Source organism: Lithobates pipiens, unplaced genomic scaffold (genome assembly GCF_037356315.1).
Source record: "Lithobates pipiens isolate NorthernLeopardFrog02 unplaced genomic scaffold, aLitPip1_a1.2 Scaffold_3, whole genome shotgun sequence".
NCBI classification, from domain to species: domain Eukaryota; kingdom Metazoa; phylum Chordata; class Amphibia; order Anura; family Ranidae; genus Lithobates; species Lithobates pipiens.
In genome coordinates, this window is record NW_027507790.1 from 103,987,596 (window position 1) to 104,012,932 (window position 25,337).

Here is a 25,337-nt window from a genome sequence, read left to right on the forward strand (position 1 = left end):
CACAGGTTGCCACTGGAGTCCTCTTCCACTCCTCCATGTCAACATCACGGAGCTGGTGGATGTTAGAGACCTTGCGCTCCTCCACCTTCCACTTGAGGATGCCCCACAGATGCTCAATAGGGTTTGGGTCTGGAGACATGCTTGGCCATTCCATCACCTTTACCCTCAGCTTCTTTAGCAAGGCAGTGGTTGTCTTGGAGGTGTGTTTGGGGTTATCATTTTTGAATACTGCCCTGCGGCCCAGTCTCTGAAGGGAGAGGATCATGCTCTGCTTCAGTATGTCACAGTTCATGTTGCCATTCATGGTTCCCTCAATGAACTGTAGCTCCCCAGTGCTGGCAGCACTGAACCAATTAAGTTTATCTGGGTCTCATCAGACCACGGGACATGGTTCCAGTAATCCATGTCCTTAGTCTACTTGTCTTCAGCAAACTGTTTACGGGCTTTCTTGTGCATCATCTTTAGAAGAGACTTCTTTCTGGGAAAACAGCCATGCAAACCAATTTGATGCAGTGTGCGGTGTTTGGTCTGAGTACTGACAGGCTGACCCTCCACCCCCTCAACCTCTGCAGCACCTCTACTTTCCAAAAACAACCTCTAGATATGACGCTGAGCATGTGCATGTGCACTCAACTTCTTTGGTCGACCATGGCGAAGCCTGTTCTGAGTGGAATCTGTCCTGCCTATGACCCCAAGAACACCATCCCCACTGTCAAACATGGAAGTGGAAACATTATGCTTTGGGGGTGTTTTTCTGCTAAGGGTACAGGACAACTTCACTGCATCAAAGGGACGATGGATGGGGGCCATGTACCGTCTTGGGTGAAAACCTCCTTCCCTCAAAGGAGTGGCTCAAGAAGAAGCACATTATGGGCTGGACGTGGCCTAGACAGTTTCCAGACCTTAATCCCATGGAATATCAGATGAATGTTTGAGTTACCAAATGTCAACCTTGAAACCTTAAAGTATAAATTCACCTTTACAGAAAAACCTGTAAGGTGAATGCCATCCTCAGCCCCCCCCCCGGTCCTACTGACCTTTTGCTCGACGATCTCCCATTCTGAGCCCATTCATAGCTGCTTCAGGGGTCCAGGGCTTAGAAATCTCCTTGGCATACACAAGTCTTCTTCCCCACTGACAGGACAGGCTACGCGGGTTCTAATTGGTAGGCGCTGTCACATGGCCAATTAGAATGCTCCGAAATGTCCCTCCTGAAGGGGTACATTTTGTAGATTCGGCTGTAGGGATTTCTAAGCCCCAGACCCCTGCCGCGGCTATACTGGGGTTCAGAGCGGGAGATCGCCGCGATCCAGGTCAGCGGGACTAGGGGCAGAAGGAGTGAGGAGGGGATCCTGTGTAAGTTCACCATACAGATTTTTCTATAAAGATAAACTTACCCTTTAATGATTTGGAGAGGATCTGCAAAGAGCAGTGGGACAAAATCCCTCCTGAGATTTGTGCAAACCTGGTGGCCAACTACAAGAAAAATCTGACCTCTGTGATTGCCAACAAGATTTTTGCCAACAAGTACATGGTTTGTGAAGGGGTCAAATACTTATTTCACTCATTAAAATACAAATCAATTTATAACTTTTTTGAAATGCCTTTTTCTGGATATTTTTGTTGTTATTCTGTCTCTCACTGTAAAAATAATACCATTAAAATCATAGACTGACCATTTCAGTGGACAAACATACAAAATCAATAAAGGGATCAAATACCTTTTTCCCTCACTTTGTACTTGCTTTGGAGATACCAATAAAAGGACGGTTTGCTTTTACCAACTCAGCTGGCTGATGTCCGCGGGCATATTATACTCTCAAATACAGAAAAAGTCTGTGCAAAAGAAAGTTAATAAGATGGTTCACTAGACATTTTTTTGGTAGCTACTGGAATTCATATTTAAAAACTAGACAGTGAATGTTGTTGCTTTGGGAACTGTTTGCTATAGTGGCTGAGTTGAAATTTTCTGGTTAGAGTTGTTTGCGCTATATCCCAAAGACTTTTTTTTTTATTAAAGTGAAGAAAATTCCCCAAGTGGTGTTATTCCAGTTATACTTGAAGCTTAGAGTATGTAATTATATGTGTCAGAGAAAGATATATAAATTAAGAGCTTCAGTAAATATCGAAGTTGCCCATAGGTGTCTGCAGACTATTGCATTAGGGTATGTACCCCAAAGCTCAAACACACACACATGCATGTTTATATACTATATATATATATATATATATATATATATATATATATATATATATATATATATATATATATATATACAGGCAGACAGGCACAAAATGTATTAAAACGTGGACAGCGTCAGTGGCAACCTGTGAAGCTTTGGTGAACTCCATGCCCAAGAGGTTTAAGGCAGTGCTGGAAAATAATGGTGGTCACACAAAATATTGACACTTTGGGCCAAATTTGGACATTTGCACTTAGGGGTGTACTCACTTTTGTTGCCAGCATTTTAGATATTAATAGCTGTACGTTTGAATTATTTTGAGGGGACAGCAAATTTACACTGTTGTACAAGCTGTGCATTCACATTGTAGTAAAGTGTAATGTCTGCAGTGTTGTCACATGAAAATATATAATAAAATAATTACAACGATGTGAGGGGTGTACTCACTTTTGTGATATACTGTGTGTATATATATATATATATATATATATATATATATATATATATGCAATAAACTGATACTGATTGTGCCGCTGACACAACTGGACTCAAAATGGGCTGTGGTAGAGTGAAAGCTGGATACGCACTACACAATCTTCTGCTGCTCCCCTCCTCCAGGTTCACCAAAACCATGCCACATGAGGCCAACCTCAAGGCTTCAATTTGTGTGCAATCTGGCAGAACCCTGTACTACATGGCTCTGGTAAACCTAAAGAAAATCAGACAACAAAAGCTGCACAGTGTGTATGGGTCTTAGGGTTGCTACATCACCCCTTCAAACTGAACACATACCAACCATCCAGCCCCTGAGGCTAATTGGATGCAGTCAGGCACCAGGTGGGCTATTTACCACCTCAGTGAGCCACAGGACCTGTGTAATCAATACCTGCTGGCTCTAACCCCATAGACTGTGAAACCTGCAACCAGCGACTCATGTGCCGAGTGATGTTGGGCAATGACCGACAGCGACTCGGTGACTTGGATCTACGAACGACTGGTATGTTTGTAAATGGGGTAACGAACAAAGCAGAGGGAACCTACAAATTCACTGACCTGTGCTGAATGATGTCGGGACACGACCGACAGCGACTCGGCAGCTTGGATCTACGCACGAATCGTATGTTCATGGATGGGGTGACAAATAAGGCAGAGGGAACCTACAAATGCACTGGCCTGAGCTGAATGATGTTGGGACATGACCATTAGTGACTCGGCGGCTTGGATCTACGAATTAATCATATGTTTGTAGATGGGGTGACGAACAAGGCAGAGGGAACCTAAGAATGCACTGGCCGACAGCTAGCTATGAAAGGGATGCGGGATAGGGAATAGAATGAATCGCAACTTGCGTATGATATGAAAAAGGTTCAAATTCTAGCTGCAACAGCGAGTGAGAACTGCCGATGAAGACTAAGAATGGAGACACTGCAGCACACTGGAAATCGAATGCACAGACTCGTAAACCATCAGGTTAGCTGGGAAGAGCCAGCCTAGAGACATGAGACTATCACACACCGGAACCGACAAGGACCACAAGTGAGTGGTCTGCTTAATTACCCCCCCCGGGGCTCCTCCCATAAATTTAGGATACCATACTGGCCTTCTTATATATACTGTTCATATATATACAATGCAAAAGTATTCAACCCCTTGGCTTTTTACCTATTTTGTTACATTACAGCCTTTAGTTCAATATTTTTTAATCTGAATTATATGTGATGGATCAGAACACAATAGTCTAAGTTGGTGAAGTAAAATTAGAAAAATATATACATAAAACTATTTTTCAGAAAAAAAAAATGATAATTGGCATGTGCGTATGTATTCACCCACTTTGTTATGAAGCCCATAAAAAGCTCTGGTGCAACCAATTACCTTCAGAAGTCACATCATTAGTGAAATAATGTCCACCTGTGTGCAATCTAAGTGTCACATGATCTGTCATTACATATACACACCTTTTTGAAAGACTCCAGAGGCTGCAACACCTAAGCAAGAGGCACCACTAACCAAACACTGCCATGAAAACCAGGAACTATCCAGACAAGTAAGGGACAATGTTGTTGAGAAGTAGAATTCAGGGTTAGGTTATAAAAAAAATCCAAATCTTTGATGATCTCAGGAGCACCATCAAATCTATCATAACCAAATGGAAAGAACATGACACAACAGCAAACCTGCCAAGAGATGGCCGCACACCGAAACTCATGGACCGGGCAAGGAGGGCTTTAATCAGAGAGGCAGCACAGAGACCTAAGGTAACCCTGGAGGAGCTGCAGAGTTCCACAGCAGAGACTGGAATATCTGTACATAGGACGACAATAAGCCGTACGCTCCATAGAGTTGGGCTTTATGGTAGAGTGGCCAGAAGAAAGCCATTACGTTTAGCAAAAAACAAAATGGCACATTTTGAGTTTGCGAAAAGACATGTGGGAGACTCCCGAAATGTATGGAGGAAGGTGCTCTGGTGTGATGAGACTAAAATTGAATTTTTTGGCCATCAAAAGAAACGCTATGTCTGGCGCAAACCCAACACATCACATTACCCAAAGAACACCATCCCCACAGTGAAACATGGTGGTGGCAGCATCATGCTGTGAGGATGTTCTTGAGCAAAACCTGTAACACTCTGTGTGTGATTTGAGGCTAGGACGGAGGTTCACCTTCCAGCAGAACAATGACCCCAAACACACTGCTAAAGCAACACTTGAGTAGTTTAAGGGGAAACATGTAAATGTGTTGGAATGGCCTAGTTAAAGCCCATACCTCAATCCAGTAGAAAATCAGTCGTCGGACTTGTAGCAGTGTTGGACGGAGGAATGGGCAAAAATTCCAGTGGTAAGATGTGGCAAGCTCATAGAGACTTATCCAAAGCAAATTGGAGCTGTGATAGCCGCAAAAGGGGCTCTACAAATTATTGACTTTAGGGGGGTGAATAGCTATGCACATTGGCTTTTTTCTGTTATTTTGTCCTATTTGTTGGCTTTACAATAAAAAAAAGCATCTTTAAAGTTGTGGGCATGTTATAAACAATCCATGTTAATTCCAGTAATTCCGCATATTTATATATATATACTTATATGACAATAAAAATTGGTAAGCTATCACATCTATATGAGCTGTAGACTTAACCTTGTACATAGAAGCAGATATTTACAAAAAAATGGTTTTATATGGTTCAATTTGTATCATCTGTTTGTAAAGCAATTCTCCGCTTTTTCCAAATGAAAAAATATATATATTTTCTCAATGTCAGCTATATACACTGCAAGGATTTCATTTCCTGCATGCTTAGTGGAGGGTCTGCCTGATATTGTCACATGATCAGTCTTAGCATTGTAATAAGAGATAAACTGTAGGAGATGCAGTGAACCAATTGCAGGAACAGGAAATTACTTATTTGGGAGAGTTCTCTACAAAGAGTTGCCACGATTACAAGAAAGCAAAATTGTAATTTCTTCCCCAGGTTTATCTTAAAAAAATCTAAAATTACTAAATGGTTTATATAACAATTATATTAGTTATATGAATGTTTTTAGCAACGGTGGAGTTACTCTTCAAAGTAAAAAAAAAAAGTTTTACTCTAGTTGGAAGTCTATAAATGCTTGAGTGAAAAAACAAATTTCCAGTACCAATGGTAAAAGGTAGACATATAGTATGTAGTGCTACCCCCGTAGGAGCCGCTGGTGAATATGGGTATCTCCCACTAGGGATATACCCCTGTTCGGTTCTCAACAGAACTTTCGAACACAGCCAAAGTTCGGACCCGAATAACGAACCCCCGTTAAAGTCAATAGGACCCGAATGTCAAAAATCAAAAGTGCCCATTTTGAAGGATTATATGCAACCGGGGTCTGGTTCTTGCCCTGGGGGACATGCATCAATACAAAAATAAAATTGTGAAAAACTTAATTTTTAAATGAGTAGTGATTTTTTGATTTTTAAAGCGAAAGCCTAAAAATTAAAAATATAAATATTTTTCTCAGCAACAGCTGGGGAGCCAGTGTGTATGATGAGGCCACAATGTAGTGCACTGCGAACAAGATTAGAGATTTTTTGGATACATTCTGGTGTCATTTTGACTTTATATAGAAGTAATGGGTGCGTAAAAATTGGTCTTTGGATGTCGGTGGCGACTTCCCACTGTAACCCTAAAGACTTACTCTTGATGAAAGCAAGAATTGGCCATGCTGTAAAAAATTGCAATGACATGCACCTGTCAAACAGGTGCAGAAAAATTTACTCCTATAGAGGTGTTCTTGATGAAGGCAAAAAAAATTGCAATGATATGCATATGGTTGGTGTTTTTGCCATGTTTGATGTGCCTAAGACACAGTTTGCAGACAGCAACAGTGCGATCTGCTGCAGAAGTGCTGAAAAAAGGTCCAGACAGCTGAGCTTTGGGGAGTGGGCCGGGAGATAACAGCTGCAGAATGTGATGGAATAGGGTGGCTGCTCTCTACTCTTTCTTGATGTCGGCCTCCTTGGGGTTGTGCCATCTAAACTTCAGTTTCCTCCTCTGCTCTATCTGGCACCCAAGTTGCATCAGTGACCTCATCATCATCATCTCCATCTCCTGCATCTTCATCATTACCACTAGAAACAATTTGGCAATACAAAGCGGCTTGGGGAACATGAATGCCAATTTGTCTACCAGTGTTCCTCCTTCTCTCTAGGCTCATCTTCCTGTCATCCTCAACCTCAGAACCAACATCTGAATCAAGTAATGGGTGGGAATCATCAAGGAGCAAGTGGCTGACGCTGTGATCAAATAACTCAGCAGACTCCTCAATGGCTGATGTTGGGGCTATGGCAGGAATAGATGTGGACAAGGAGACAGGTTTCTCTACTCTGACAACTGCAGGGGACTGCACACTTGTCTCTGCTTGCATGACAGAGGATGAGGAGGATGAGTAAGGTTTAGTAAGCTAGTCCACCACCTCCTCTGCATGCTGTGGGTGGATAGCATGGGCAAACTCACTAAACAGACGAAATGATGCCCTGCCTGAGGACTGACCACCATGTCCATCGTTGCCTGTGGACACATTTGGTGCTGGCCCCCTTACAGTGCCAAGAAGAATTTGAAATCTCTACGTAGATACATTTTAATCAATGTAAAGAGGTGTTTGGTGCAATTTAATTTGAGTACTCACACTACACAGACACACTCCATGGATACACTATAATATACTGCAATAATGCGCCAAATGTACAGTGACACACAGAACTATATGGCGTTAAACTGGAAGCAACGCACACAAAACTACATGGATTTAAACTGGCAGTAATGCATGCAAAACGATATGGCGTTAAACTGGCAGTAACACAAATAAAACTATATGGCATTAAACTGGCAGTAACGCACACAAAACTATATGGTGTTAAACTGGCAGTAACACACACAGAAGTATATGGCATTAAACTGGCAGTAACACACACAGAAGTATATGGCGTTAAACTGACAGCAACGCACGCAAAATGATATGGCGTTAAACTTGCGGTAACGCACACAGAAGTAAATGGCATCAAACTGGCAGTAACGCACACAGAAGTAAATGGCATTAAACTGGCAGTAATGCAATCAAATAGACAGTGTTCAATCACTACACTGTCAAGTCACTACACTGACGCTATCTGAACTGTCCCTATTCTAGCTATACACTAATGTAAAGATTACTGACATGGTCTCATTACACTACACTGAATCTATTTGAGCTGTCCCTACTCTACACTAATGTATGCATGAATGACACAGTCTCACTACACTACAGTGAAACTATCTGAGCTGTTCCTACCCTAGCTGCACACTATGCAAAGCTGAATGATGGTCCTCCTCACTACACTATCCCAAGACTGACACTAACCTAATATTCTACACTGACAATTGAAGAAAAATAGCACAGTATAGCACACTAACTAATAGCACTAAACAGAGCCCTGTTCTATCTCTCTCCATGCCGTAATCACACTGAAAATGGCTGCTATTGAAAGAATACTTTTATACTGTGAATCGGGAATGAGACATGATTGGATAAAGTCATGATGACAGTGTCCAATCGTGACTCTGACAGTGCTCTGTGCCCTGATTGGCTGAATCTTTCACTGCTTCAGCCAATCAGGGCTTGAAATGCACTGTTCAGTGCTGCAAAGCATTGTGGTCGGTTCGGGGTGCCGAACAAATGGTTGAATGTCTGAACAGCGAAAGTTTGGCCTGAACTTATGCTCGGGCCAAACCATTCACCCACCCCTAGTTAAAACCACAAATAAATTCTATTTCTAACAGGCTTGAACCTGTAACATAGTTACATAGTTATGTAGCACTAACCTCCGAAGGAGCTGCTGGTTAGATTTGGGCTTACCGTTACCTTCTGTTTTCCTTGTTGCACGTCTAGGGGTGTCCTGTGGTAAATGGCCCAGTAACTTGAGAGACCGACAACAGATCCACTTGAATAGATTTTTTTATTTTTTTTCACTTGAATGGATTTTATTTGCAAAACGTAGACAACAGTCTCTTAAAAGAGACAACAGTCTCTTTAAATTGGGATCAGAGGGTTGGAAAGGAAATTCAGGTACTTTTATGCCACGTACACGCGATCAGACTATGTGGCGGACAAACCGCCGGAAAGTCCGCCGGACTTTCCGAACAAGCGGATCTGCCCACACACAGCCTTACTTTTGAAATGAACGGACTTGCCCACACACGGAGGAAAGTCCGTTCACTTTGAACGTGGCTCGTGGTAGCCGGGACTAGCGAAGGAAGTCAATGTCGCCCCCTTCGGCGGCGAGATTGACACCTCGCTGGCCCCGTCACCTGGTATGGACTTAAAGTCCTCTCTCTCTCTCCTTCCCCTCTCCCTCTTGTTTTTGAGCCATACACTACGGAATAGATTGGAGGATCTACAGTGCAAAGCCTATATGCTGGGATTGGCCCTCTAGTGGCGGAAGTTTATTATTACATCCCTCATCTGCATTTCCTTAGTGGCTTAATACAGTGAATTAAATGAGAGATTCCTGGGGTTATCTTTGATCTGCTTGTTTATCCCATCTTAAGGTGAGAGTTCTGAGAGCCCGGACTAGTGGACTTTGCATCATTGGTCCCTTTTCCATATTTTATCTTCACCCGTTTGTGTGCTTTTTAATGGACATTTTTTTCTTCTTTTTCATATGTTGATTATTTCACGATTTACTATTTTGAGTTTTTTGATTACATTATATGAGTGGCACGATTTGCGCAGGACTCCTTTTTCTATTATTTTCATTTGATAGTTTGTGTTCACTATTTTGTCTTGCTGCATTTTTTTGCACTATTGATTAGCACATGCACTTTATATCACTCAGTGGTTCACATGTCATTTATTTATTGACTTTATCTTTTTATATATTTCTTTCTATTTATATATGAGTACTAGTTTAGATACTGATTCACTTTAGTCACTTTTATCACCGAGTGGCGCGAGGGCTTATTTTCTCTACATTCTATGGCGGGAGTCCGCCTTACTTTTGAAATGAACGGACTTGCCCACACACGGAGGAAAGTCTGTTCATTTTGAACGTGGCTCGTGGTAGCCGGGACTAGCGAAGGAAGTAAATGTCGCCCCCTTCGGCGGCGAGATTGACACCTCGCTGGCCCCGTCACCTGGTATGGACTTAAAGGGGATGCCCTACGCCAAAAAAACTGCGTGGGGGTCCCCCTAAAGTCCATATCAGACCCTTATCCGAGCACGCAGCCCGGTCAGTCAGGAAAGGAGGTGGGGACAAGTGAGCGCCCCCCCTCCTGAGCCGTACCAGGCCGCGTGCACTCAACATGGGGGGTGCTTTGGGGAAGGGGGGGCTGTGTGGCCCCCCCACCCCAAAGCACCTTTTTCCCATGTTGATGAGGACAAGGGCCTCTTCCAGACAACCCTGGCCGTTGGTTGTCAGGGTCTGCGGGTGAGGGGCTTATCAGAATCCGGGAGCCCCCTTTAATAATGGGGGCCCCCAGATACCGGCCCCCCACCGTATGTGAATCAGTATTGGGGTACAATGTACCCCTACCCATTCACCTGGTGAAAAAGATGTAAATAAAACACAACACAAGGTTTCAAAATAATTTATTGCACAGCTCCGGGGGTCTTGTTCCGACTTCGGGGGTCTTGTCCCCCTCTTCGGTTCTTCTTGCTGGGCCTCCGCTTTCTTCCTTTAGCTCTTTTACTAGTGGTGGCCCGGTCTTCTGTCGCCGCCGCCTCTTCTTCCGTCTTTGGGGGTCTTGTTCCCCTCTTCGGTTCTTCTTGCCGGGCCTCTGCTCCTTCTTCCAGCTCTTTTACTAGCGGTGGCCCGGTCTTCTGTTGCCCTCACCACCGCCGCCGCCACCCCGGCCTTCTCTTCTCTTTTTCTTCTTCCTTGAGATGTTGACTTGACTTATATAGGGACAATGTTTGGGGTCACCGGGTGATCTTCTCGGACTGTGACATCATATGGGGCGGGGACATCACCTGGTGACCCTGCCCATTGTCCCTATATAAGTCGCACACCACGTCCCTGTCACTGCGGCCAGAGAGAGCGTTGAGAGAGCGTTGAGTCAACATTTCAAGGAAGAAGAAGAAGAAGAAGTAGAGAAGAAGAGAAGAGAAAGCGGGAGCGGTGACAGAAGACCGGGCCACTGCTACTAAAAGAGCTGGAAGAAGGAGCGGAGGCCTGGCAAGAAGAACCGAAGAGGGGGACAAGAACCCCCGAAGTTGGAAGAGGCGGCGGCGACAGAAGAACGGGCCACCGCTAGTAAAAGAGCTAAAGGAAGAAAGCGAAGGTCCAGCAAGAACAACCAAAGAGGTGGACAAGACCCCCGAAGAGGGGGACAAGACCCTGACCCCCGGAGCTGTGCAATAAATTATTTTTAAACCTTGTGTTGTGTTTTATTTACATTTTTTTTCACCAGGTGAATGGGTAGGGGTACATTGTACCCCAATACTCATTCACATAGGGTGGGGGGGCCAGTATCTGGGGGCCCCTTATTAATTCTGGATTCCGATAAGCCCCTGCCCGCAGACCCCGACAACCAGCGGCCAGGGTTGTTGGCAAGAGGCCCTTGTCCTAATCAACATGGGGACAAGGTGCTTTGGGGTGGGGGGGGGCGCACGGCCCCCCTTCCCCAAAGCACCTCTCATGTTGAGGGCATGCGGCCTGGTACGGCTCAGGAGGGGGGCGCTCGCTCGTCCCCACCCCCTTTCCTGACCGGCCGGGCTTCGTGCTCGGATAAGGGTCTGATATGGACTTTGGGGGGACCCCCACGCCGTTGTTTTTGGCGTAGGGCTTCCCCTTTAAGTCCATACCAGGTGACGGGGCCAGCGAGGTGTCAATCCCGTCCATGGAGGCAGCGGCATTGACCTCCTGCGTTAGTTCCGTCTACCTGGAGCCACGTTCAAAATGAACGGACTTTTCTCAGCCGGATTTCCGGCGGACAATTTTTGAGTCAAAACGACTTTCTAAGTCTGCCGGATTTTTGGGAAAAAAAAGTCCGCCGGAGCCCACACACCATCGGATTGTCCGGCGGATTCTGTTCCGCCGGATAGTCTGATCGTGTGCACGCGGCATTAGTGTCAAAGTCAAAATGTTGAAGCACTAGCTTACTTTGACTGCATCCAGAGAATAGCCATTCGCAACTGGATGATCACCCAGGTTGGACAGTCCCTCTCTCACAAGGCTTAGCAGCCAACAAGGTGCTTACTCAGGAACAAGTCTCCACCACAGATGTTGTTGTAGAACGTACAAGATAATGTCTCTGCCACAGATGTTGTAGAACACGTAGGGAAACTTAAGCTTGAAAAACACTTGTAGGATACCTGGATCTTTCAGCCAGCTTGGTGATATCCACAAGACCGGATTCTCTTGGGTACTTCAGCCCTTCCAGGCTCTTACTAAGAAACCAACCCATACGTAGTCTTCTTCTGAAGAGTCCTCTCCTGGAATGCTTGAAGTCACTGGGTCTCTCCCCCCCGAGACATCAAAATTGGATGGATTAGCACCCCAGGCCATAGCCTTCCTGGGGGCTGGTCAGGAGGACCAGGACCATGAAGTCAGTACATCATTCTGGACCGGAACCACGAACCACGTGACGTCCGCATCTTAAATACCCTCTCCCAGAAAGCACAGCGAGAGCACCACTCCCACTGGGCGGGCTCCGAGAGAGAGTAACTTAAAGGGGTTGTAAAGGTAAATGTTTTTTCACCTTAATGCATTCTATGCTTTAAGGTGAAAAAACATCTGACAGTGCCTGCGCCCCCAGCCCCCCCCCCCCCCGTTTTACTTACCTGACCCCTCGAAAGTCCTGTGCTCGTCCTCGACTTCCTCTTCACCACTCAGCCTGGTCGCTGATTGGCTGGAGTGGATGGATGGAAAGCAGCGCAGCCATTGGCTCACGCTGCTGTCAATCACATCCACTGACGCGGAGCACCGGGGGGCAGGGCCGTGTAATACAGCGAGCGGCTATAGCCGCCGGCTGTATCACGGGAGCGCGCCCGCAGATGCTTCTCACCATGCGAGGGAGCTCGCATGAATGTGAGAAGCACCTGTGGGAGGAAGCAGAGACAGCTGCCGAGGGACCCCAGAAGAGCAGGTTCGGGGCCACTCTGTGCAAAACGAGCTACACAGTGGAGATAAGTATAACAAGTTTGTTATTTAAAAAAAATAAACTTTTTAACTTTACAATCCCTTTAAGCACCTAACCAGACCATAGTTCCATGCCTGCCAGAAGAGACAGTGCCCCCTGTGGCCAGGCTGAACATTTCACAGTCCAGTCAGACTGATGCCGAAGTCAAAATTTAGACAGTTGTACCCAAACCAACTGCAGTTTAGGCAAATTTTACTTTGAAAAAAACACATAGCGCGTGCTCTTCAGGAGCCGCCGCTACAGTTACATAGTAGGTAAGGTTGAAAAAAGACACAAGTCCATCAAGTCCAACCTATGTTTGTGATTATATGTCAGTATTACATCGTATATCCCTGTATGTTGTGGTCGTTCAGGTGCTTATCTAATCGTTTTTTTAAACCATCGATGCTCCCCACTGAAACTACCTGTGTAAGGGAATTCCACAGCCTTGGCGCTCTTACAGCAAAGAACCCTCTATGCAGTTTAAGGTTAAACCTCTTTTCTTATAATTTTAATGAGTGGCCACATGTCTTACTAAACTGCCTTCCACAGAAAAGTTTTATCCCTATTGTGGGGTTATCACCGGTATGGTATTTGTAGGTTGAAATCATATCCCCTCTCAATCGTCTCTAATCCAGAGAGAATAAGTTCAGTGCTCGTGACCTTTCTTCATAATATCTTGCATACTATTGATCTTAGGCTAACTGGTCTGTAATTCCCAGGGATGTATTTTGGCCCTTTTTTAAATATTGGTGCTTTTCGCCAATCAGCTGGAACCATTCCAGTCAGTAGACTGTCAGTAAAAATTATGAACAATGGTCTGGCAATTTTTTGACTAAGTTTCCTAAAAACCCTCGGTGCAAGCCATCTGGTCCCGGGGAGTTATTAATGTTAAGTTTTCCAAGTCTATTTCTAATGCTGTCCTCTGTTGGCCATGAGGGTGCTTCCTGTGATGTGTCATGAGGATAAACACTGCAGTTTTGTTACTGAAGCCCCTGATTCCCTCGAGAAGAATAAATTCAATACCTTTGCCATCTCACCATCCTTTGTAACCAGGTTCCCTTCCTCATTCTTTATCGGGCCAATATGGTCTGTCATCCCTTTTTTACTGTTTATATATTTAAAGATTTTCTTGGTATTTTTTTTTTTTGCTCTCCTCCACTATGTGTCTTTTGTGTTCTATCTTAGCCGCCCTAATTGCACCCTTACATTTCTTCTTGCATTCTTTGTAAAGTCTGAATGCTGATGATGATCCCTCATTTTTTGAACGCCCTCTCCTTTGCTTTTATATGCATTTTTACATTGAAGTTAAGCCCTGCAGAACTTTTGTTCACTCTTTTAAATGTATTTCCTAATGGGATGAACAGTCTAATGCCCTTATTTAATATTCTCTTAAAGCAAACCCATCTCTCCTCCTTGTTCTTTGTTCCTAAGATGTTATCCTAATTTATATCTTCTAGCAAGGTTCGTAGTTTAGGGAAGTTTCCTAAATTGCCCCTCATTACCACATGGATTCCTCCCAAGTGTTTTTTGATTGGACAAGGTGGATATAATGATATCACTACCCCTCCTCTCCCACTTCTCCAATTAGAGAACACTTTGCATTCAATGAAAAAAATGCAAGGCATTCTGTTGATGCAGGCCCTGCTGTGTGAGCAGGCAATCCCCTTTGGTTACTATGGAGAAGGGCAGCCGCTTGGTGATGACAGCCTTCACTGTATTAGCTTGGTCTACTACAGTGATTTACAGCTTACACAGAGTCTGATCAGGTATCACAGATCCATACTTCCATTGGGCCATCTGGCCCATTGTAAGTATGCAAAATAAATAATCACTGGAGTTCATCTTTAACATTTTTGGTTTATGTTTATGTAGAATAGTGCATAGGAAGTACATAAGAAATTATTTTAGACTAACAAAAATGTTTCCAAGGTAGTGATATGATTGGAAAGATTTACTAATGACTTTAGAATGTTTGCACATAAAATTTATTTAAATTATCCAATCATGTGAAAAACCAAATTTCTGTTTATCTATTTCATCTGCCCATGATTGGATAATTGAAGAGAAGCTTCACTTTTTTGAGTGAACAATCTCAACTCATTTAGTAAATCAGCCTCTGTATATAGCAATAATACACAGAAGCCAAAGAGTTAATTTTGTGGTATCAGTTTCGGTTCCCAATGTGATTACAGGTTTGTAATGAAGTTTATTGAGGTAAATTTGTGTAGTAATCACATTCCTTTGTCTGCACTTGGAGCTATATACAAACAAGTGCCAGGTTGCATCGAGAGAATAAGGGTATGATGCTCTGTGTTAATTTTGAAGTAACACAGCTTTTTTTTAAGTGCCTGTTTGTATCGAACCATGCAGGTCAATACAAAACTGAATCTCCAGGCACTGAGGAGCACTTGGCATATGTCACGAATCTACGATGAGTGCTTCTCTTAGATACCTGTTTTCTACATCCTTATAAGCTCCTGAAATAACACCAGACTATTCATTCTTATCTCATTTAGAGCTGTACTAAACAATATACACACATAAATACTCCTATCCTTTAATATTTATCATAACTCTTCCAGAAGAATTATTTATACTATAAGGCAAGGGGAGAATGGCAACACAAGTGGTGGCACCTACCTCCTGAGTTTAACTACTGTTGTGCACATAGTCAGAAAGACTGGTTTGAGCTACATCACGGGACTCGTTTCCACCTACAGGGGAATAAAAAAAATGCAATCCAAAATCATAATATTTTGGACGTGTCCCAGCAAGCATGCACAGAGGAAGTTAGAAATTACGTGTGTAGTTGCTTGCATAAGAATGGCAGTAGGTGGAGATCGTTTCAGCAGTGGGCATAGACATTATCACGTACCTGGTAGCAGAGCCTGATATGATGAAGAAGGCCCCTCTTACACCTCTGACATGAGTCCCCTGATAGTGTAGATAGGAGGCGCAGGAGTACCTGCAGGGCAGATGTCCACACAGGGCAGATGTCCATGTAAGGCAGGAGAAGATGTCAGACGGCTCCAGTAAGCAGGCGAGCAGGTGGGTAGATGATACTGGTGACAGCAGGCAGAGTAGCAGAGGCCGGCAGGCCGGATCATACACAGACAGGATGGATCAGGTTCAGGGCACAGGCAGCTGCGTGGTCAGGAGTAAGCCAGGTCTGGAACCGATCAGTAAAGCAGAAGCCAATGGCGCAGACTGAAGCAGAGGTCAGGGGATAAGTCGAAGTTGGTGCAGGCAGAGTTCAGAGAGTGGTCAAGACAAGCCAGGTTAGCAACTGGAATTAGGATACAGAATCACAGGATACACAAGAGGCTAAAGACAAAGCAACACTGATCCTGAGCACTGGCTGAGTTTAAATAGCCCATCCGGCGCCAACATCTGTCACAGCATGTATGTGCGCCAGTGCCCAATTCTTGCAAGCACAAGAGGGAACATGTATTAGCCTGTGCACAGAAGTCCTTACAGAGGATTCATCTCATCTATTGGCAAGCCTTTCCTTACAGACATTGATACTAAGTTGGGTTGCGGAACTGATGTCATGTCTTTGGTGAAAATCAAACTTTCCTGATAAGCAAGAATCACTAATAATGAATAACCTGCATAACCTCCATGGTGGATAGTGCTGGAGCTTTAACAGGCTCATTCACCTCAAGTGACAGTATCCAGGCCTAGCGATTGGCCACTAGATCTGAGTGCTGCATCTGAAGAAGGTCACATTCTCCCCATACTCAAAAAAGCACATGCCAGAAAGCTGGATGGCAGATGATGATCAGTGGGGATGGTCTGCAAAGATGGTGGTAGATGCAGCCAGAAGAAACCCACACGATCAGCAGTGGGTGGTAGGTAGCCCACGTACTGATAGTGTGGAAGTGCAGGGTAGGACTTGGAAGGCATATCTGGTAGGTAGAATAGCCAGGCACTGGTGCTAGCAAGTAGGGAGACACAGTCTGGAAGCTTGATCCAAGGTTATACATGGTCAGATAACTGGAAGAGGAAAAGTGATCAGGAGCCAGGCCAGGGTCATATATGGATAGGCAGTAGTAACAGAGGCAGGGTCTTTTGCTGGCTGAAATTCCGATCGTGTGTACGCGGCATAATAGTGTAAACTTTTTTCATTTTTGAATGAGTGGAAAAGGGTTATAATCTTTTCAAAAAAGAAAAGAGAGAATTCCCTGTGGGGTTTTCTGGTAGCAAGAAAGGACAATCACTTTGTAAAAGTCAAAAACCTTTTTTCATTATCGATATCACTTGTCAAATGACATTAGAGTACAAAAAAATAATTAAAATATGAGCTCTGGTGTACAATAGTGCAGAAAAAATTAAGTGCAGGAAAATAAATACATATACATAATACTTTCAATCCATTGAAATGGTAGTTTGAATTAAAGTCCCTACAGTATAAATTACTTTGCCTGAGACATTATACCCCTATGCATTTTGATCATGGGATTTAATAGTCTTCCTCATGGGGTTTCAGATATCTCTGCAATAATATCAAGAACAGGTAGGTTATACATTCCATAAAAATTTATATTGAATTACTAACAGCTAAATAAATATTTATTTTATATTTACCCAATCCAGAGTATTAATTCCGCCTGACCCAGAGAACTTTCTTAAAAACGTCCCAGATTTCTTCCCCGCAGGCAAATCCTGGGCCCCACTGCAAGATGGTCCACCCAGGGGGGGAAAAGGGGGAAGGAAAAAGGACCAACCCCCAAAAAATCCCCCAGAAAAAGGGGATTCACATGCTTAGAAGGGGTGACTGTCTTTGTGGGCCACCACCGCAAAAGGGACAGCCCAGAAGCCACAGCAGGAGCGCCTGGTCGTGGCTGGTTTATGGTGAAATTATGGGCTTTTTACTTCCATATTATGGCCCCAACAGTGCTCACTGGAACATTCAGAAGTTTAAAAATCCTTCTGTAACCAATGTCATCAGAAGGTCACAAAGGTCTTGAGAGAGCTCTTTGCTTTTATCTAACATGACATGTTATTTGTATAACACCGTGGTATTGAGACACCTTTTTATAGGCCATCAGTTGAGACTGAACCAGCTGATATTAATATGCACTGATAAGGGTCAGAATTGCTTTCTAATTACTGTTACATTTCAGCTGGTGTCTTGGCTTTCCATACCTTTTTACACCCCCCCCCCCCTCTTTTACCTTTATTCAATACTTTTTTTCCCTGTGTCATTCCATTTTATTACACATACCGTATTTATCAGGGTATAACACGCACGGGCGTATAACACGCACCCCAAGTTTAGGAGGGCATTTTAAGGAAAAAAGTTTTAGGAGGGAAGTTTAAGGGAAAAAAAACTTACATTTAAATGCCCGTCAATGCAGCCTTATCAGTGTGCATCTGCAGCCTTGTCCATCATTGCAGAATGATCAGTGTCATTTGCAGCTTGCCCCACGCTGTTTGCAGCCTTGCAGAGTGTAATTTGCAGCTTTCCAGTGTCATTTCTAGCCCGCCCAGCGCCGTTTGCAGCCTTCCATGTTTAAATATCCCGCCGCCGAGACAGACAGAGCGAGCACCGCCGAAAAATACAGAGCGGCACCGAAAAAGACCGAGCCGTCTGCTCGGCTCCGCTGGTAGTCCCGCCTCCCTGCTGTTTCTGGAGCGAGCGCTGCCGAAAAAGACCGAGCCGACTCTACTGTGTATTCGGCTTGGCTTGGCTCGCAGTCCAGTATGGGCGGGACCAATGTCATCAGAAGGTCACAAAGGTCTTGAGAGAGCTCTTTGCTTTTATCTAACATGACATGTTATTTGTATAACACCGTGGTATTGAGACACCTTTTTATAGGCCATCAGTTGAGACTGAACCAGCTGATATTAATATGCACTGATAAGGGTCAGAATTGCTTTCTAATTACTGTTACATTTCAGCTGGTGTCTTGGCTTTCCATACCTTTTTACACCCCCCCCCCCCTCTTTTACCTTTATTCAATACTTTTTTTCCCTGTGTCATTCCATTTTATTACACATACCGTATTTATCAGGGTATAACACGCACCGGCGTATAACACGCACCCCAAGTTTAGGAGGGCATTTTAAGGAAAAAAGTTTTAGGAGGGAAGTTTAAGGGAAAAAAAACGTACATTTAAATGCCCGTCAATGCAGCCTTATCAGTGTGCATCTGCAGCCTTGTCCATCATTGCAGAATGATCAGTGTCATTTGCAGCTTGCCCCACGCTGTTTGCAGCCTTGCAGAGTGTAATTTGCAGCTTTCCAGTGTCATTTCTAGCCCGCCCAGCGCCGTTTGCAGCCTTCCATGTTTAAATATCCCGCCGCCGAGACAGACCGAGCGAGCACCGCCGAAAAATACAGAGCGGCACCGAAAAAGACCGAGCCGTCTGCTCGGCTCCGCTGGTAGTCCCGCCTCCCTGCTGTTTCTGGAGCGAGCGCTGCCGAAAAAGACCGAGCCGACTCTACTGTGTATTCGGCTTGGCTTGGCTCGCAGTCCAGTATGGGCGGGACTGCGAGCCGAGCCGAGTACACAGTAGAGTTGGCTCAGTCTTTTTCGGCAGCGCTCGCAGAAACAGCAGGGAGGCGGGACTACGAGCGGAGCCGAGCAGACGGCTCTGTCTTTTTCGGCGCCGCTCGGTATTTTTCGGCGGCGCTCTGTCTTTTTGCCTCACAGACAGTGGGGATCGGCGTATAACACGCACCCACGACTTTCCCCCGATTTTAAGGGGGAAAAAGTGCCTGTTATACACCGATAAATACGGTAACTTAATTTCTGAACTTATTTGTTTTGGTTTTCTTGTATGTATGTATGTATGTATGGCATGGGCTGTTACCAACATGTGGTGAAAATTTCATGTTAAAGCACCTTTAGAAATATATTTACCTAGAAATATGGTGACGTATTCAATACTTATTTTACCCGCTGTATATATGCTGTCTATGGACTCTTTAACTTTCCTACAGACTAAATAATATACACTGATTTAGGTTATTTACACCAAGGAAATGTAGCAGAATACATTTTGACATAAACTTTTGAAGAATTTTTTTTTATTTGCAACATTTTATAACAAACACGTTTTTTTTTTTTTTTTATTTAGCAAAAAATAAAAATAAACCCAGTGGTGATTAAATACCACCAAAAGAAAGCTTTATTTGTGTGAAAAACATTTATTATGGGTACAGTGTTGCATGACTATGCAATTGTCATTCAAGGTGTGACAGCGCTAAAACCTGGAAATTGGCCTGGGCAGGAAGGGGGTAAAAATGCCCTATATTGGTTTAAGAGCAAACATGGCTTCCACCATGTACAAATATAGTGAAAAATTTGAATTCTGTCTGCGGGGGAGACTAAGTAGAGTCTCCCAGGGCTTTTCTCCCTAGGAAAGCACAACCTGTCAAAGTCCAGCCTTGGAAGGGGAGATCTAGAAAGATATGAAGTATCAGAAGGTAGATCTGCCCTCTGCAGGTAACTTCGCTTTGTGCAGCCTTGCTGAATAAGACTGGTAGTGTGTTTCTCTGATCAGTTATGTGAAAGCATATAATAACTGTCAAACTAATTTGCAAAGATACATGTCTATCCCATCAAATGACTGTCAGCTGAAGTCAACAAAAATATCATCTAGATGCAAATTGTTTAAACTGTGTAATTTTAGAAACATTTATTGTCACTTAACTTAAAGCGGTTGTATACCCGCACAGAAATAATAAAAAAAAAAAACACCTGTAAGGCAAAGGCATACTAGCTCATTATGGAATTATGGAATACTCACCTTAGAACGAATCGTTGACATCTGATCCCGGTCCACGCCACGGGAGCTGGCATTTTGCCCACTGCATTTCTTCCGGGTTCACATCTTTGGCGCTGTGAGTGGCTGGAGCCGGAATTATGTCACTTCCACGCACGTACGTGGGAGTCTTCTTCCTGGCAAGGTCCTTCAGCCGGGCCTTCACAGCCTATGCGCCGCTGACGTCAGCGGCTGCATGCAAAGTCAATATCTCCTAAACCTGTACGGTACCTAAAATAAGGCTTACCTGTAGGTAAAAATAAAAAAAGGGTATACAACCGCTTCAATAGGGATCCTTCTATGAAATGAAGTCTGTTCCAGTTTAGTTTGTGTGAGAACAATAGCAATTCTGTGTGTGTCATCATATCACGCAGCATAAAGCTGATGTCCAGATGGAAAAAATGATTTAGTGAGGTTGTATATCTTTTTAGGAAAACATATTAAAAGCCTATTCACATTTGAGCATTGCGGTAAGGCACAGTAAAGTGCAGATTTTAGAATGCATTACCGCAATGCGTGTTTAAGTAACAATGGTGCAAAATGAACAGAACCCTAATGCACTACGGCCTGCAATGTAGTGCACCATAACACATAAGCTTTGTGGTATGCTGCATTAAAACATACTCACAGTCTATTTAAAATGAATGTGCTGCTTTAAAGCAGTGCGCCTTAATGCATGATAATATGATATGTTAACACACGTGCATTAATGGGGTAGTGTGAAGAGGCCTTCAATATGTTTAAAATTGGCCAGTAAAGGTGTCTTAAATGTTGTTGTAATTACCTTTACAGCCACATTCTCAGATTACCCAAGGTTCACATATCTGCGTGTAGTGGCGGCTCTTGAAGAGCACACGCTATGCGTTTTTCAAAGTTAAGGTTATACCTAAACTGCAGTTTGGTTTGGGTACAATTGTCTAAATTTGGACTTCAGCATCAGACTGACTGGACTGTGAGATGTTCAGCCTGGCCACAGGGGGCACTGTCTCTTCTGGCAGGCATGGAACTATGGTCCGGTTAGGTGCTTAAGTTACTCTCTCTCGGAGCCCGCCCAGTGGGAGTGGCACTCTTGCTGTGCTTTCTGGGAGAGGGTATTTAAGATGCAGACGACACAGGGTTCCGGTCCAGAATGATGTACTGACTTCATGGTCCTGGTCCTCCTGACCAGCCCCCAGGAAAGCTATGGCCTGGGGTGTGGATCCACCCGATCTTGATGTCTCGGGGCTGGCTAGCCTGAGGCAAGGAAACTAAAGGAGGATTCTGAGGTGGTTGGGTGCCGTCTCTGGTTTGGGAGAGACCCAGTGACTTCAAGCATTCCAGGGGAGGACTCTTCAGAAGAAGACCACATACGGGTTGGTTTCTTAGTAAGAGCCTGGAAGGGCTGAAGTACCCAAGAGAATCTGGTCTCATGGATATCGCCAAGCTGGCTGAAAGATCCAGGTATCCTATGAGTGTTCTTCAAGTTTAGTTTTCCTACGTGTTCTACAACAACGTCTGTGGCAGAGACTTAATCTTGTATGTTCTACAACAACGTCTGTGGCAGAGACTTGTTCCTGAGTGAGCACGTTGTTGGCTGCTGGGCCTTGTGAGAGAGGGACTGTCCAACCTGAGTGAACATCCAGTTACGAATGGCTATTCTCTGGATGCAGTCAAAGTAAGCAAGTTCTTCAATATTTTGACTTTGACACTAAGAGTACCTGAACTTCCTTTCCAACCCTCTGCTCCCAATTTAAGAGACTGTTCATTGTCTACTTTTGCAAATAAAATCTATTCAAATGGATCTGTTGTCAGTCTCTCGAGTTACTGAGCCATCTACCACGGGACACCCCTACACGTGAAATGAGGAGAACAGAAGGTAACGGTGGGCCCAAATCTAACCAGCAGCTCCTTCGGGGGTAGTGCTACATGCAATTTGTGCTCGCCGCATTTGCACAGGCACGGCAGCCCAATCAAATGAATGGGCTGCCGTGCCTGCTTTTATGAGAAAAAAAAGGTGCATGCAGCTTTTCAAAAATGCAGCCGTAGGGAAATGGCGTGGTCTTTTTGACCATGCAATTTTCCTGCAGTTCCCCCACTGCGTTTTTTTATGTGTGGGGGTGCCATTCAGAATGAATGGCAGCCTCGCGCGTTTCTGTACGGCAGTGCAATTTTACTGCTGGTGGTTACCTGGAATCACTGTAATTCCCGCACCCACAGCCACATGCAGAGATGCAAATGTAGGTTTATGGCCTTGAAGACCAGCAATATAACCCTATTAGGCTCCATTGCATTGCATAGTGCTGTCAGTCTAACACAAAAAAAAGCTTACAGGAGGGAAGATGACTTCAGTGATCTGCTGCACCTTCATTCTTCAAGCAGTTTACTGGGGAAGGGAGGAGACGTTTTTAATTCTAATATTAAAACAAGTTTTACCGTCCTGTTTAAGCAGTGTGGTGTGAATTACATTTTTTTCAACTGTGTAAATTCATTAATAGTCTATCATTATTTATACCCCATTGTACATAATTCGGATGAGTGGGTGACCTGCAACAAGTACTGCAGCCTTTATCGGGCCAAGTAGTACTACTTTCCTCTTCCAAGTTAGCAGAGCTGCATAGTACTGCACATGCATGGCTTTCCTCTTTGTGCTCTGAAAAGCATCAGAAGCAGCTACCAATGGTTGGTGGTGACTGGTGGTGATGATGGTATTATCAAGAACAGGTGGAAGAAAGTCATGGCTTAACTCCAGTAGGCAACCTCCAGGTGTTGTAGAACTACAACTACCATCATGCCTCTGAGAGTAATTGTAACTGCCAGCCTTGCAATGCCTCATGGGAAATGTAGTTCTGCAACAGCTGGGGGGGGGGGGGGGGTCCCAGGTTGCCTACCCCTGGCTTATCCAGTCCTTGAACCTGTTAATTAATGCTAACTTATTGAAGCTTGGCACTGACAACATAATGCATAGTTCTCAACTACTCTTGTGGTTGATTATGTCACCCAATGTACCACTCTCTCAGACAGGAATATGGGTGGAGGGCAGGAGAGCACCAGTATGGTACAATGGGTCAGCTTGCACGAGTGGTCAAGTATATAAGAAAATAACCTGGATCTTCTTGTATCATGTAGTTGATGATATGAGAAGATTTGTTTGGAGAAATGAACCCCATGGAACTTTACAGAAAGAGTGGCCACAACGGCTGTGGGTTGCTGCTGCAGAACTGCTCATCACTGCAGGTGGAACAAGCTTTTCTCACACTCTGGACTTTGTATTTGGGGTCATAGCTCCCAACTGTCCCTGATTTGGAGAATGTCCCTCTGTCCCTCTTTACCCCTCATTTGTCCCTCATTTTTGTGTGATCTATATCGTTTTATATAAAATGCACTTTTTATCTCTAGCACTGTGTTTCACAGTGCTAAACCTTTTATCCAAATGATAAATGGCTGCATTTGTAAATTTTAAAAGCCAATATAAAGGAATAGTATTGGTAGAAAAAAGTCCCTTGTGGATTTAATTAACCTATTTTCTTGGTTAATTCTCCTTTAAGGGGGTGTGGCAGGGGGGCGTATCCTATATCTACATACATTTGCCAGTAGGTGTCCCTCATTCCCATCTCAAAATGTTGGGAGGTATGTTTGGGGTAGATGTCACATTTGTAATATATTTATTTACACTGTGCTCTCATCCGCTGCCCTTCTTTTAGGCTGACATTCACCAACTAGACGTGCCACAGAAGTAAATGCTCTTCTTTAGCTCATGCAAAGCACTCAGCGGCAGAGCGATTTGGCCTTTTTAGAGAATAAAAATGTAGCAAACAATGGCTACATCCAGATAAGCAGACACAGCACATAGTTAAATACTTTCCAAACAGACCTTGAGTACTGTATTTATAGCAGTATACTTAAAAGTACTACACGCACTATACCAAATTGTGCTGCAAAACCACGATTACACGCGCGTTTTACGGCACAGCGCATGTTTACCACAGCACAAAGCTGTACATCTGACCAGAAGGATTCAAACACATGGGGCAGATTTCTGAATGCTTGTAATAAATGCAGTACCTTTAATTAAAGTGTATGTAAACGCTGACAATAAATTTGCCCTATTGGCTCCCTTTTGGTCTGTTAAAGAAAACATTTAATTATTCCTGTTCTACGAATGCAAAAAAATAAATAAAAATCTGTTTATCCAGCCAAAAATCTTGACTAAACTGATCACTTCTTGCACTTTTTACCTATAGACTGTTATCAGGTAGTATTGTTCCCTGCAATCTCTGTGGGCTACAACTCCCCCATTATGGAGAAGAGAGGGGTGTGCTACTTTGTCCTAACACAGTGGTATGCAGTCATATCACACTTCTTGTCCAGTTGTCAGCGTATTACAAAATGTGTGTTAATGGCAGGAATACCGGGTTAACATAACGCAAGGAGATGGGTGAAAAAATAAAACGAATGCAGCTGCCACATCTACAGACCAGTATCCTGCAATACTTTCAATTTTTGTTCTTGGGTTTAACTGCTTCAGCCCCGGGCCATTTGGCTGGCCAAAGACCGGAGCACTTTTTTGCAATTCGGTACTGCATCGATTTAACTGACAATTGCGCAGTCATGCGGCGTGGCTCCCAAACAAAATCGACGTCCTTTTTTCCCCACAAATATAGCTTTCTTTTGGTGATAATTGATGACCTCTGCGGTTTTTATTTTTTGCGCTGTAAACAAACAAGGGGGACAATTTTGAAAAAAAATGCATTCTTTTTTACTTTTTGCTATAATAAATAT